General features: G+C 39.4%; 1 pseudogene; it reads right to left on the minus strand.

The window, feature by feature from the left end:
• Window positions 1-13,763: 13,763 nt before the first annotated feature.
• LOC117095301 lies at window positions 13,764-14,187 on the minus strand (annotated as a pseudogene).
• Between the last annotated feature and the right edge of the window lie 2,304 nt (window positions 14,188-16,491).

Below are 16,491 nucleotides of genomic sequence, written 5' to 3' on the forward strand. Positions count from 1 at the left end.
GAATTATATTTTCTATGATGAGGCTCACCATGGAACTGTGCAACTACCAATTTCTTAGAGTTTTTTCTTCTCATTTTGGTTTTCTTGCTATTACAAAATGATATGCAGTGGTTGCCTAAATAGACTTCTAAAATATAAAAATCTTGCTTATAGACATGGCTTAATACAGAAACACCTGAAATAATGTTCACAGTCTAAGATCATTAGAGCAGAGAACCCTCTAACTTGCTACACACTGGAATTCCTAATCGCACCTTCAAAGGAAGGTATATGTTAGTGATTGCAGTCTGGATTTATAGACTGTTTTGGATTCTCACATCTCTATAGTCATTTGCATAGTACAAAAAACATATTACATAAGAAGTCAGGCAAGCTAAATTATAGGCAGTTCTTTTCAATGAGGCCACTGCGGTTCTGTGTTGCTCAGTTCAGCTCCCTGTCTCCAACTGCTCAAATGTTGCCATGGTGACCAATTTTTGTCATGTACATTCCTAGGTCCCATGCAGCCCCCGTCTTCAGAGCACTTTGCCATCACGACAGCGACCGCTAGCTGTTATCTTATTATTTAATCTCCCCTTAGTAATACAGGTCACCTTTAAGGTGAATCCTTGAATCCCGAGTATAAATGATATGTTAGACAAACAAAAAAAAATGTATACTAAATAAAATGGTAATAGGAATGACAAAAAATTAGACTACTTAACCTTCCATGAGGAGGAGCTCTATGAACTTACTCCCTTACTATTTTATAGCTATATCACTATCCAGTTCATTGGAAGACCGATTTGATTCTTTTAAGACAAATGTAATAACACGATTTAAAAACCATTGCACTGAATTTGATCGACCATGCTGTAATCCATCTGATTGTTGAATTTTCCACTGTTATGACAGCTAAAAACAAATTCTCAGTATACTGGAAGAAGGAACTGAGGAGTGTAAAGACAGTCTAATTTATCCATATGCCTAAAAAGACAATGTCATATGGATAAACTAAATGTCACCTTTTTTTCCTTTTTAAATATTGTAGGCTGAACGTCTTTCGAATAAAAACACAACCTTAAGAAAAATCACAAGAAACCAGATCAAAGACATAAATAGAACAAAATATGCACAAGAGATCTCATCCAAGATCAAAGATGTGAAAGTAATTGCCATGAATAAGAAGTGCAGAACTCACCAGAACAGAATGTCTTCAGTGCACAGAGAATTATACCCAAAAAAGAAAAAGAATAAAAGGTGGGGGGAAGTCTTTGGGAAATCAAATCCTCCACAGATCAAGTAAAATGTCTTTATTTTCCCCTTAGCAGTAAGCAAAATGTCTATGCGTCCCACTAAAATGACCAAATATGGGATAATGCTTACCATATCCAAAAGAGAGAAGCATATCAGAATGCTGCCATTTTGTGGGCTAAGTATCTTTTTATGTTTTTTTTTCCTGCCAAAAATCCATCCCCAAATTTTTAATTTTTCTAAATGTTTCTCTGTAAATCAACCTGGTACAGAGACAGTTTTCAAGTATGTGAAATGTTGAGGTGGCATTTGAGAGAGCAGCTTTGCTTGTTAAAATGAAGTAATTAATTTAATGCTTATGGGAGAAATAAAAAAAAAAGTAGAGGGAGTTTCCTTTATTAAATATTTATCACTGGAGCCTTGGGTGGATGACACTCAGAGAAGCAGTCGTTAGAGATGGGACATTGATTGAAGTGAATATTAAGTAGTGCTTTACACTAAATAACGATTGCTGATTTCTTGGGAAAAAATGTTCTTGAGATTCTTCGACCCTGTTCTTTCATAGTGCCTTGCTGCATGTACTTAATTTTAAGTAATTCAGTCTTTTAAAAACGTGCCTCTGTCTCTGACCTTATAGAACTTTCATCACATTCAAGTCAATAAACCTAACTCTTTTCTACCCACTCAACAGTAGCAGGATGCAGGAAGGAGGAGAGGGAGAGTGAGCAGGAAACAGAAACAGAGAGATAACATGTGAGAACAGGTGCTGATCAGGAATGCAAGCTCATTTCTGCAGAAAGAGGAGGAAGCGTAAATTAATACTCTATGATTTCACGTAGCCATCTAGGGGAAGACGAACTTATAACTCAGGTAAAGTTTGATCAGATGTCAACCCTGAAAGTAAATTTTCTGAATTTTGTTTTTAAAGCAAAAAACATTTAGGGAATCTAAGCAATGCACTTCCTAGTGGTATTTAGCCTTAAATATCTACATTAACATACACATACTTTTTTACCCTTAGAATATAGATATTATCATTGCAAATGGGGTTTTAAAAAAATACAAATTTGGGGCAATCTATCCCTATGAGGGTTATGTCTCCAACAAATGTACTTACATTCATTTTGAGACTATTTCTTATATTGTAGTATTATTATGGAAAGTGGTATTTTTATGTCATTTTAGGTCCTGAGTCTTATCTGACTTTTATTTTGGCCCAAGATGTTTACATGTTTAATGAGCTAATTTCCTAGACTGACTTCACCTGAAAGCAGAATCCAGCCTTCACTTGCATGAAATAAAGCACTCATCGAGGACACAGGATTCCTGACCACAGCAATTTCCATTGCAGTGTGAAAGCAGAAGAAAACTATTGCTACATCTCACATATTGCAAGAGACAATGTAAGGTGGAAGGAGAATAAAAAACGTTATAAATAAACTCAGGATGTGGTAAGCAAGCCCTCAGAGACACTGGGACTTGTGCCTCCTTAGCCCTAAGCATTTTGAGACAAACACATTTGCCCAGAGGAAGGAAGCCATCTCCCACTGGCAATCTCCTTGTAATATTGATTGGAAGAAGAAGCGTGGACTATGGATGAAGTGATTCCACCTCCTTCAGCTTGTAGAGTTTCTAAGGGAAACACTCTTTTCCCTAATCCATCTGTTCATGTTCACATTACAATGAGCAGACTGCTTTGTATTTTCTGGAAGTTTAGAAATGTCAGTATAAGAAAAAAAAATGAGCACGTCTCCACAGCCAAAAAAGACAGTGTTTTACTAACATTGAACACTAACACCTTGGGACCATTTCCTTGACAAACCAGTAAAATAGGTCTGGTAAAATGCAATTGCACTCCTGTGAGTGATGCTCACACTGGAGTTCTGTTTCTCAACCCGAGGTGAACCTCCCCTCCACGCCCCACCACAGGACTTGTGACAGTGTCTGAAGACATTTTTCATAGACGCAACTGGGTAGGGAGTGCTGCTGGCATCTACTCGGTAGAGATGAGAGACGCTGCTCAACATCCTGCAACACAGAGGACAGAGTCTGCTACCTCCAAGAAAGAATTATTGTACCCAAAACGTTAGCAGTGTTGAAATTGAGAATCCCTTCCATTTTCCCACCACTCACTCTTTCATTTCATGGAAGAATTGTTTTTTTTTTTTAGCAAGAGATAAAGTTTTTTTTATTGATTTGGTCAGGCACAGTGGCTCATGTCTGTAATCCTAAGCACTTTGTGAGGCTGAAGCAGGAGGACTACTTGAGCCCAAGAGATCGAGACCAGCCTAGGCAACATGGTGAAACCCCATCTCTACAAAAAATGCAAAAACGAGCCAGGCATGGTGGTGCGTGGCTGTAGTTGCAGCTACTTGGGGGGCTGAGGTGGGAGAATTGCTTGAGCCTGGGAGGTCGAGGCTGCACTGGGCCATGATCACGCAAGTGCACTCCAGCCTGAGAGACGGAGAGAGACCCCGTCTAAAAAGAACAAAAAACAAAAAACAATTTGTGTTTTCGCAACTTTGCTTAGGTGTCTACCACATATTCATAATCCATTCATAGCAATGATGCTTATGATGCCTGTAATTCGTGTGTTAAAAAATTCAAAGTTTTATAAATATTCAGCTTGATTTTTGGACTCATAATTTAGTGACTGGACCTAAGCCCAAACTTTTTGTTGTGATGAGGTAGTTCTCCACGCCGCTTCACTTCTGCGTTCCTATCGTGAATTGGGGTCTGGTGCCCAGAAAGGGCTTGGCAGCTCTGCAGCCCAGACTCCCACATTTTCCTTTGTGTGGGGACTTTTTGAAAGCCAGCCTTGGCCAGGCGCGGTGGCTCAAGCCTGTAATCCCAGCACTTTGGGAGACCGAGACGGGTGGATCACGAGGTCAGGAGATCGAGACCATCCTGGCTAACATGGTGAAACCCCGTCTCTACTAAAAAATACAAAAAACGAGCCGGGCGAGGTGGTGGGCGCCTGTAGTCCCAGCTACTTGGGAGGCTGAGGCAGGAGAATGGCATAAACGCGGGGGGCAGACTTGCAGTGAGCTGAGATCCGGCCACTGCACTCCAGCCTGGGCGACAGAGCGAGACTCTGTCTCAAAAAAAAAAAAAAAGAAAGCCAGCCTTACTACAGATAGCATTTTTACTTTGGAAATTATTTGATTTTCACAAATTATGGCTTTTACAAAAAAAAAAAATAGTAATTTCTACCACCTTTGTAGCCTATTTTCTGCTATAACACAAAAGCAGACTGGCGATTTTCTCAGAAAGCTCAAATATCTTTTTTGAGTAAGACACTTGCTATGGTAGAAATTTCCAAAAAAGAAAGTCCTCTTTTGGAGTTCTTTTTGACTCACAGAGTTGTGCTAATTGAGGTCAGAATTCTGAATGATTAGAAATGGACAGAGAAGGAGGCTGTTGAGTTTTGCCTGTGCAGTTTTACAGGGCATCCCATTAGGACGCGCTATCCTCTTTCAGATTTTTATAGTCCAAAGAAAGAAATGCACCAGACAGTAACATGGCCACAGAGTCCATTCGTGGTCCTCACACTTCGACAAAATTTATTGTGCAGTAAGTCACAAATAATTTAGTGACATGCAATGTACTAATTGCAAGTTATTTACTTCTATGAATTCTAATTAAGACAAATTAGGCACTACTTTTACTTGAAAATTTATTTTATCTATTGTCAGACTACCCTGGAACTTCAGGCTCTGTTTCTTTAATAATATTCTATAATCCAAAGCTGTCATGCTGTCATTCAAAATAAGTATTGAGTGTACACTGCCTAATATATATATATTTTTTCCTCTGCTTACTTCTGAATATGGCAATATGATCTATAAAGCAAAAATTCTTGGAGGCCTTTTATTTTTTCTTAAGTCAGTGTTTGCCAAAATGTCCTGAGCATGAAGAATTATCTGGATGGCTTATTAAAAGAAAAGGGTCTGTAGCCCTAGACCTCTGTAGGAGGGTCTTAGGGATCTGTCTTTTTTATTTTATTTTATTTTACCTAAAGTTCTGGGATACATGTGCTGAACGTGCAGGTTTGTTACATAGGTATCCATGTGCCATGGTGGTTTGGGGCACGGGACCTAGGGATTCATGTGGCTTGCTAGGTTGAGAATGCCCAGAGGGATTGCATGTATATAGAAGACTTTGAACAGACACCATTTTAAACTGTCAGTGGATTCAGCATCTGTTCTTTGAAAAGGTGTTGGATACATACAGAGCACTTAGAAGTGTCTGGCACATAGTAAGCGCTGAATAAGTGTTGGATATTATTGTTTTCCCTTGTCATGCCTCAGTATAGATTAGCTTTGTCACTCCCTAAGTCAACCTTCAAAAACCACTAGCTCTTCTCAGTCAATGGCCTAAAGGCCTGTGTTTATTGGGTCCATAACTCCTTTTGTCCTTTTCCTCAGGTGCTTTTTCTAATTCCTGTCTCTTTTTCACTAACTCCCCTGTTTTAGTTGCTTTCTTATCTCTCTTGTTAACTGAGTGTTCCTCCTGATACTGAGTTTTCCACAAGTCTTTTCATTCTTCTAATTCCAAGAGTCTTTTAATTCTTTACCTGCACACAAGGAGTCCTTCCTGGGAATTCCAACATTCCGCTGATAATCATCAAGGTATGCGCCTTGATCCTACCTTCTAAGCCCAATTTTTCTGGAACCTGGAGTGTGAGATTGATTATTTACAATTAACCCGAGACTTCTAAGGATTTGTCTGACTTTTACCCTCTATAACTAGTGTTAATTCAATCCATAAATGTTTAAACATTAGCTTGGAGTGTTTCATTTGAGTAGTTTAAATCACCTACATGCCGCAAATATCATGGAGCGTATGTTGAACCGGGGAGTACCTGAATGGCATATTGCATTTTCCTGTAATTCAGAAGAAAATCCCTGTGCCCGTTCACTGGCTTTCTGTAACTGCAGCTTATGTTCTCTTTGAGCATCATGTTTGGAACAATCATTAGAAAGGAGCAGGAAAGGCTGTGTATAACCAATCTGCTCTTTTCCACATGACTCATCATTGCAGTTCTTCTGAAGAGAAAAACATTTACTTCATAAATCAGACATGTAAAATCTATGTCATTGAGCTAAAGGGAGAAAATAAAGGAGAAGCTGTAACTTTGGCTATCAGTTCACATATATTTAACCTCTACACCCAATAGGAATTCTTACATTGTCAGGCTGCAGTTTTGCAACTGAGACATCACTTCTCGTTTTGTTAGGAATTCTTGTGTATATACAAATGGCTTTATTCACAAAAAGAATATTTTTTCTTTGTAAATAAAAATTTAATTCCGAAGCAGGTAAAAGAAAGCAATTGCCTTTATCTTATTTACTGATTCTATCCTTTCCGATCTTAATGAAATATATCGGGGCACCTCAGGAAATTCCTAAATGTCCAGACCAACTACCATTACTCTGTGTTAAAAGAGGTTAAACTGCCCAAAGCCATAATTTCAAGTCTTAATTGAATGCCAGCAATTCAACCATGAGCAGGATCCCAGAAGAATGGAGAGGTTCTCTGTAAGCTTCACACAATGGGAACGCGTGGGCAGATGCCATCTGCAGCTCAGGGGTGGGGAAACAAAAAGACATTTGAGGAAGAGGGAATTTCTTACAGATATGATATAATGGGAAAGATCTGAAAGTCATCCATCATGTCTGTGACGTTCATCACACCCAACAACAGCCAGAAGCCACGACATGTCACGTACCGCCTGCGGCGTGTCAGGCCTTCTGCATCAGCACTTCTGTGCATCCTGCCACCTCCTCTTTGTTGCCCGCTCCACTGCACTGCATGGGGGTCTCAAGAATGCCCCCGCCTGACCCTGCCCCCAACATTTGCTAATGCAGGCTTTATTATCACACACCCCAAAGGGCACTTAGTATACATTCATCCGGTGACACGGATTGACAATTGGCGCTGAACAAGGATGCCAACGCCGCCAGATGTTGCTGCATCTCATAAATTGGGTTAGCACAACTACACTGGTCCGAGAGGGTCAGAACAATGCAGCCCAGCAAAGGCGATGGCTGGTTGGACGCTCTCATGCGGGCAGCTGCTGAGAGATGCAGAGAATGGGCCAAGCCGTCCATCCACTTCCTTTCAGTTGTCCTTAGAAGCCTCCCTTTTAAGTAATTATCTCAAAAAAAAAAAAAAGGAATACAGATTGGGTTAAGAGGAGCAAGAACAAAAATATAAGCTGTTTTCACATTACTATGCATTAACAACCTGTAACTTATACCCAAGTGTTGTTCCTTTGATTTCAAAGAACCCCATGGCACATATACACACACATACACAGGCACTCACCCATTTAACATTAGGATGTGTTATAGTTAAATCTGGAGTCTATTCTCCTGCTTTAACCGCTGCATACTATTTGTCTTTATCTCATCTTCTCAACGAAATGACAATCTCCAAATGCAGGTACCATGGGCAGTAGTTCCCCTTTGGCCCTCACAAGACCTAATACAATACTAAATACATACTAGTTGCTTGATGACTGATCAGTTTATTTTTGGTTTTTTTTTGTTTGTTTGTTTGTTTTTTTTTTTTTTTTGAGATGGAGTCTCGCTCTGCCGCCCAGGCTGGAGTGCAGTGGCCGGGTCTCAGCTCACTGCAAGCTCCGCCTCCCGGTTTTACGCCATTCTCCTGCCTCAGCCTCCCGAGTAGCTGGGACTACAGGCGCCTGCCACGTCGCCCGGCTAGTTTTTTGTATTTTTTTTTTAGTAGAGACAGGGTTTCACCATGTTAGCCAGGATGGTCTCGATCTCCTGACCTCGTGATCCGCCCATCTCGGCCTCCCAAAGTGCTGGGATTACAGGCTTGAGCCACCGCGCCCGGCCGACTGATCAGTTTATTTTTGTTTAGCTGGTTGGTTCTTATTTTTACAAATATTTTCAAAGGCCGTATAAGAAAACTGAAGACAACTTACAGAGTGAGAAAACCAAGGTTGGAACTTGCTGGCCCTGGACCATACTAAAAATTATAAGGCCAAGCAGTTAGATTTGATCACTCGAATTGAGGATATCAGGAGTCTGAAATTCCTGTGCATGTTCAGAATGAGTTTTCAAGTTAATATCCTAAAAGTTGTGCCAACATTTCGTGATCCAGTCTTGTTTATAACCACAGTATAAAGAGTCACTTGCAGGTGCATCTAGGGGTGTTGGTTACTAACTCATAGAAATCTATAAAATCTGCAAATAAAAGACACTTCTCCAGAGCAGTAAGTTCATCGAGTATAAAATAATTGGAACTCTTACTGAATGAATAAATTGTTGTGTTTAGAAACAACCCTAGAAAAATGCCAGCCATATTCTGAAGCTGGCACTTCAAGATGATCTGGGAAAATCCATGTTATCTAGGTATAGTATACTGTTTTAATGTCTACTCTGATGTCCTTTGTATTTGTGCATATTAATTACTTTTTACATCTTATTATTATTGTTTTTTCTAGCATTTTATTAATCTTAATCACACACATAAAAAGAGTTAAACTATATTGTGGTCAAGTTATTATATCCATTCCTGAATATATCCTCATGTTTGAGTTCTATACATTACTACAATTTTAATATCATATTGCATTTGAAACAACATTTATTTGGGACATAGATGCAATAAAAATATTTCATATTTACTATGTATACAAATGGTAGAGAGATGTCATGATGGATATAACAGGTTCTTACTCTTTCTGATGGAAAGTTTACATTTAGTTTGTATATATAAATTGTGGACCAAAGCGTGGGTGGTGAAAGAGAACAAAAACAAAGTCAAGTATATGATTGTTAGTGATTATTAAGAAAAAATTTGGAGTTATTTAAGACATAGTAAATATAGTACATCCAAACCTGGTTCTTAGACTCTAAGTCAAACAAAAAATATGAACCTAAGGACAATAAGAATTTATTGTAAACAACAAAGAAAGTTTACATGTTAGAATTAAACTATGATTTAAATAACTAGATTAAATGCAGGCAAGCAATTATGCTAAAACAAATTAATTTGTGTTGTTGTTTTTGTTGCTTGAGACAGAGTCTCGCTGTGTCACCCAGGCTGGAGTGCAGTAGTGTGATGTTGGCTCACTGTAACTTCTGCCTCCTGGGGTCAAGCGATTCTCCTACCTCAGCCTCCCGAGTAGCTGGGATTACAGGTGCGCACCACCATGCCCGGCTAATTGTTGTATTTTCAGCAGAGACGGGGTTTCACCATGCTGGCAAGGCAGGTGTTGAACTCCTGACTTCATGATCTGCCTGCCTTGGCTTCCCAAAGTGCTGAGATTATAGGCATGAGCCACTGCACCTGGCCTTAATTTGTGTTTTGAATATCTGCTCCTTTTTATTTGGGCACTTAGAAGCTGACATTCTAATTTTGAGGAGTCAAGTTTTGTTTGAACTCAGGATAAAAATATACATGGCAATGTAATGTATATATTACATATGTAAACACCAAGGGTGCATCACAGAGCACGTGATGTATATGATATACCACCTCATCCTCAAGTGGCCTTGTCTGACACCCTATTCTTGTAACAGAAACCACCCATCTTATTTATTACATTATGTGATTTGTTCATTTGTGCTTTCCTTCCTCTCTTACTCAGAAGTTTACCTCTAAGGAGACAGAGACTTTGTCGCTCTGGTCCTTACAACATTGTGTTAAGTGCTTTGGTCCTTACAGCATTCCTAGCACATAACACAATATATGGCACTCAAAAGTTACATATGAGTGTTTGAATATGTATGGAATGCACATGCTCTTTTCTGAAAAGATAAAAGAAAAAGAACACCAAGAAGACTTTGCATATGTGTACCTGAGATCTTATAATGTCAGTAACAATGTAAAATATTTCATTCAAATGAAATGCTTTTCACGAGACATTTTAGTATGCATTGCACAAATAATCTTTTTCACTGAATCCTTTTCAATAAGTACTTTTCCATAGAGCAACTGAAAAGGCAACGTGAAAGGAGGTTTAGATAAACCACAATAAAGCTGTACCATTAAAATTTCTGAAATCCTCAAGGTATTATTCCATGACTCACAAAATAAAGGTCTATAAAACCAATTAAATGAAACCAAGTTCAGCATGTTGTATTCAACACTTAGATTTTCTGAATTTTACATAAAGTTCGTTTGCCAAAATGGATGTATTATTTATGCCTGCATTAAATTTGCTTATGGTAAGCAACTACAATAATGAAAAGGCAGATTTTCTTGATTACAGACAGTAGCATATATACCATTTTAAAATTTTCAGTGAATGGGTGTAATTTTAGAATAAAATAATTTTAAAAGATTTTAGAATACTTTAGAATAGAATTATCTTTTATTCTAAAATTACACCCATTCACTGAAACTTTTAAAATAGTATATAGCCAGGCATGATGGCTCACACCTGTAGTCCCAGCACTTTGGGAGGCTGAGGTGGGCAGATCACCTGAGGTCAGGAATTTGAGACCAGCCTGACCAACATGGAGAAACCCCATCTCTACTAAAAATACAAAATTAGCGGGGCATGGCACTGCATGCCTGTCATCCCAGCTACTAGGGAGGCTGAGGCAGGAGAATCGCTTGAACCTGGGAGGTGGAGGTTGTGGTGAACCGAGATCCCGCCATTGTCCTCCAGCCTGGGCAACAAGAGCGAGACTGTATCTCAAAAACAAACAAACAAAAAACAGGATATATGCTCCTCTCTGTGATCAAGAGAGTAGCATGTAAAACTTTTAGAATAAACGTTGCAATGAATGTGTGTAATTTTAGAATACAAATTTAAAAATAAAATTTTATAATCAAATTTAGAATAAATTAACAATCTGAAATTTTTGTACCTGGTAATTATCTCTGATTCTAGTAAACCCTAAATGCATAGACAGATGGACGTGTTGATAAAAATGGAAAGTAAATTTAAAAATGAAGGATTTTAGTTGCTGAAAAGTCTTTCCTCTAAGGGACTCAAGATTATACATCAAACAGACTTTAAAAAGTGGATGATTCCATAGACTTTTAGTGTATTAAAATACACTTTTCATACAAATTATCTAAGATATTCCCCCTCAGCTGCACTTACTTAAGACTACTACAGTCCTCTGGCTTCAATAACCGAACAACTGACTCAGGCAATTGGCAAAAGGCTAACGTTATACAGTCCCACACCCATGAGTGATGCGTTTTTAAAATTCTGCACTATGTAATTCTGGAATTCCTTTTTTGAGAGAAGACCAAAACAGTGTGACATTTTATTTTCCAGATCTTGCCTTTCCTTGGACAAAATTTATTAATTGTTTTGCAAAAAGTAATATACATTTATATGATTCAAACATCAAAAAACACTAAAGGCATATCATGACCCCCTTCCCTTACAAAGTTTGTTTTGTTTTGTTTTGAGACGGAATTTTGCTCCTGTTGCCCAGGCTGGAGGGCAATGGTGCGATCTCAGTTCACAGCAACCTCCGCCTCCCGGGTCCAAGCAATTGTCCTACCTCAGCCTCCCGAGTAGCTGGGATTACAAGCATGAGCCACCACATCCAGCTAATTTGGTATTTTTAGTAGAGACAGAGTTTTACCACGTTGGCCAGGCTGGTCTCGAACTCCCAACCTAGGTGATCCGACCGCCTTGGCCTCCCAAAGTGCTGGGATTACAGGCATGAGCTACCGTGCCCCACCCAAAGTTTTTTTTTTAAGTTGGCTTTCCTGTTTCACCAAGAAGTAAATTGGCATCTTTATTTTCTCTTCCATGTTTTGCTCTTGAGATTTCTAAGAAGAGGTGCTTACAGCACTATGTTCATCCCAAAAGTTTGCCTTCTTGTTTGAAGATCTCTCTCTCTCTCTCTCTCTCTCTCTCTCTCTCTCTCTCTCTCTCTCTCTCTCTCTCTCCTCTCTCTCTCCTCTGGAATTTCAGTTTTGCCCTTCCCAGGCCTCCTGATGCTCTCACCTATTTGTCCCACCTACTGCCTCAAACTCCTCTACTAAACTCACACCCTAATTCCCTAAACCAGTGTTTCTCAATCAAGGGTGATTTTATTGCTTTCCCTCCACAGCCCACCCCCATCCCAGGACACACGTGGCAATATCTGGAGACACTGTCGCACTGGGAAGGGTGCTACTGGCATCTAGTGAGTAGAGGCCAAGAGTGTTGCTAAGCATCCTGCAATGCACAGGGAAGTGCCCACAACAAAGAATACTCTGGCCCCAAGTGTCATAGATGTCCAGGCTAAAATCGTGTCTGAATCCATTTGCCACTGAAACTTCCCCTTATCTTGGCTGGGTGCATTGACTCACACCTGTAATCCCAGCACTTTGGGAGGCTGAGATAGGTGGATCACTTGAGGTCAGTTCGAGACCAGCCTGGTCAACATAGTGAAATGCCCTCTCTACTGAAAAATACAAAAAAAAAAAAAAAAAAAAATTAGCCAGATATGGTGGCGTCCACATGGAATCCCAGCTACTCAGGAGGCTGAGACAGGAGAATCACTTGAACCCAAGGCAGAGGTTGCAGTGAGCTGAGATCGCACCACTACACCACTCCAGCCTGGGTGACAGAGCAAGACTCCATCTCAGGAAAACAAAGGAAAAGAAAAGAAAGAAACTTCTCCTTATCTGTCACCTCATCACTTTGGCAGAAAGTCTGAGATTTAATCCTAAATTGTTATTTTCCATTTTCCTCAATTATCTCACTCTAGCCAATATCCAGAGTTTCATTTGGGTTTTTGCCTTGAAAGTTACTGTTCATTGATTATTTTCATCCCTACTACTATTGTTATTACATGCATACACTTGGGTAAAAAATATAGTTTACCTGATCCCAATAGCTCATCTCTTTTCCCTCCTATATTTGCACTCTACTGTTGCTCCAATACTGTTTTCCTCACATCAAAAACTTTCAGTGGCATCCTCTAGAGCCTTTCTTGTTAGGACTCCTTGACAGTTAGGCCCTTATCAACACCTTCCTCTTATGTCCTAAGTGAACCTTCCATTCCAGGCAAACTGGCCTACTCGTTCCATTTTTTATTCTAAATGTAATAGTCATAATAAATAATTTTTATAATACTGTATTAGCAGTTCTACTAGATAGCAAAACAGTAGATTAGTGAACCATTAACAAAGATTGGTTTCTCTTTTTGAAGGATCTATCCTTGATATCTCATGATACACATCTGTGGATTCTGGAACCAAGCTAACTGGATTAAGTTCTTGGATCTGCCACTTAGGAACTTGGGCAAGTTGCCTCGTTTCCCTATCTGTAAAATGGGCTGACAATAATGCTTATCTCACAGAGTTGCTGTGCAACTTACAATAGTACCTGGAATATAGTAAGCACTAGGCAATTAGGCTATTATCATTCCCTTAATGAATGCACATTTAAAGGCCGTATATTTTGGGGGGATTTTGTTTTGTTTTGGGAACAAATACTTTTTAATTGGCTTAAAGTTTATTTTTATTTTTATTAATAAAACAAAACAAAAAAACAAAAACAAGAAAAAAGCAAAAACAAATATCCTGGAGAATCATGCAATGCTTCTAGCATTGAACAGAATCCGGGATCTCAAATCTCCATGCTTCTTTGCTACTGGTCCTGTAATGGCAGAACCTTTCATCTCACCTTTATTGTTTACTATGACCCCTGCATTATCTTTAAAATAAAGAAACATGCCATCTTTTCTCCGGTATGACTTCTGTTGTCAAATGACCACTGCTGGAGGTACCTTTTTTCTGAGCTCTGGTTTGCCTTTTCTTGACTGTGGTCATCACCATGTAACCCACATCAGCAGCGGGAAGTCTGTTCAGCCGTCCCTTGATCCCCTTCCTGGAGATGATATACAGACTTTTGTCCCCTGTGCTGTCAGCATAGTTGATCACAGCTCCTGCTGGAAGACCCAGAGAAATTCGGAACTTCATACCAGAGGACCCACCACATCCTCGCTTCAACATCTATCTTTTTTTTTTTTTTTGAGATGGATTTTCACTCTTGTTGCCCAGGCTGGAATGTAATGGCATGATCTCAGCTTACTGCAACCTCCACTTCCCCTGTTCAAACAGTTCTCCTGCCTCAGCCTCCCAAAGCTAGGATTATGGTGCCTGCTACCATGCCCAGCTTTTTTTCTTTCTTTTTTTTTTTTTTTTTGTATTTTTAGTAGAGACAGGGTTTCACCATGTAGGCCAGGCTGGTCCCGAACTCCTGACGTTAGGTCGTCCACCCACCTCAGCCTCCCAAAGTGCTGGGATTACAGGCTTGAGCTATTACGCTTGGCCCACTTCAACATCTTGAACGATGGAAAGTAAAGGCCATATATTGATGTATAGTGTAAACAATGTTATCACATCTATTGGTATGCTAGCCAAAGTGACGTACCCCCAATGCATGTCTAATTGTTTGATCTGAATATTTTCTGAGCATATCATTAATGATTTTTTCTTTATGTATTATATATAAATGTGTGTGTGTATACACACACACACACACACACACACACACACATATTTAATGAGAGACCTAGCATGATTCTGGAAACCTAAAAATTCCTACAAGATGCAAAACTTCAGTATACACAGTATTCCCACATCAGTAAAGGTCTCCATGTGGCCAGGATTATCAAGTTTCTAAAGTCCAGTATTCAACTTGTTCATCATTAAGTACAACGTGGCTCTGATCAACTTGGGGAAAACTACAAAAAGCAATTAAGGAAAAATCAGAACCAAGAATAAAAGACAAGCTTTCTTTCTACTCTTTATCTTTGTCCAGAGTTTCGATGTTTTCCATGTAGCTCCACATGGATGGATTAGAAGGTAGAGCAAACCATCAGTAATTTCTTCTGAAATGGGAGGACCAAGGAGGGGAGGAAGACGGCATTTCTCCCAAAACCTGTGCCTTTCCTATAGAGTTGGTGTTGTTTCTCTGTTCTTTCCCCTTTTCCTCCCGGGTGGTCTCTCTCCCGTGAGTAATGGTAAGAGCAAGAAAAGCCATGGATGTAACAATGTGAATATGTAACCACATGACTTTATTGCCTGTTATATAGGTTCCAGATAACCGTTTTATTTTGTAACTCAAATTCTTGCCTTTCCCAATCTCCCCTGTGTGGTATCAAACTCTCCCCAACTCCTCTCTCAACCACCACCCTCTTAAGCCGAGCTAGTAGAACAAGTGAGGATCTGTAATTACTGCTTAATTCATTTGCATGTGGATGTTCTCATTATAATGTCATTAGCATGGGGAGGGAGTCTGGTTGCCAGAGCAACCAGGAGTGGGGCAGGTGCAGTTCAGCCTCAATTGGATTTTCTGCTCGGCTTGGTCAAACTCCACCTGTATTCCTGGCTCTTATCACTCTTGCGGCTGCCAAAATGAAAACATTCCGCAGTTACCCTCTTTATGTCGGCCATGTCTCCAGAATTTCTTGGTAACCTGTACAGTTCAGCTTGATTTTGCTAATAACCCTTTATTTTAACTAACCATGCTCAGAGACTTTTTTCCTAATCTTTACTGTCCAATATGGTAGCAACTTACCACATGTGGTTACTGAGCACTCAAAATAGGATTAGTTTGAATTCAGATGTCCTAGAAGTGTAATATAAGCAAAGGTCCTCAAAGACTTAACATAAAAAATGTAAAATATATCATTAATAACTTCATTAATTTTAAGTCTTTGTTAAAATGGGAATATTTCAGATATATGGGGTAAAATAAAATGTATTATTAAAGTTAATTTCTCCTATTTTTACTTTTTAAATATGGGTGCTAAAATGTTTAAGCTTATAAATGTGGCTTACATATATGTTACACATAATATTTTTACAGGCAACACTGTCCTAGATCATTAATTCCCCTTCTGAATCTCTCCTCTGATCAGTACTCCTATCTTAATCCACATAGACATTTTCAATAGCTGTCATCCTCTGCAGAGCCTCCACAGCTCATTCTTTCTGGATTGCCTTGCAATGTGCTTGTTTCAGCCATCATTTCATAAAGACTCTTAGAGGTTATGAAATTCAATTTTCCTATCAACATAGGAATTCCCTCGTACAATGGTGCTGATAGATGGTTAACCAGACTTGGGGGCCACTACTTAACAGAATAGCAGATACAGAAAACCTCAAATTCTAAGACAGTTTTTCCTTATATTGATAAGAAATCTGCTGTTTCTATAAAGTTACCTGCTGGCTGGGTGTGGTGGCACATGCCTGTAGTCTCAGCTACTCCGAAAACAAGAGGATCACTTGAGCCCAGGAGTTCAAGACCAC

This window comes from Trachypithecus francoisi, unplaced genomic scaffold (assembly GCF_009764315.1).
Source record: "Trachypithecus francoisi isolate TF-2019V2 unplaced genomic scaffold, Tfra_2.0 Lachesis_group13, whole genome shotgun sequence".
Classification (NCBI taxonomy): Eukaryota; Metazoa; Chordata; class Mammalia; order Primates; family Cercopithecidae; genus Trachypithecus; species Trachypithecus francoisi.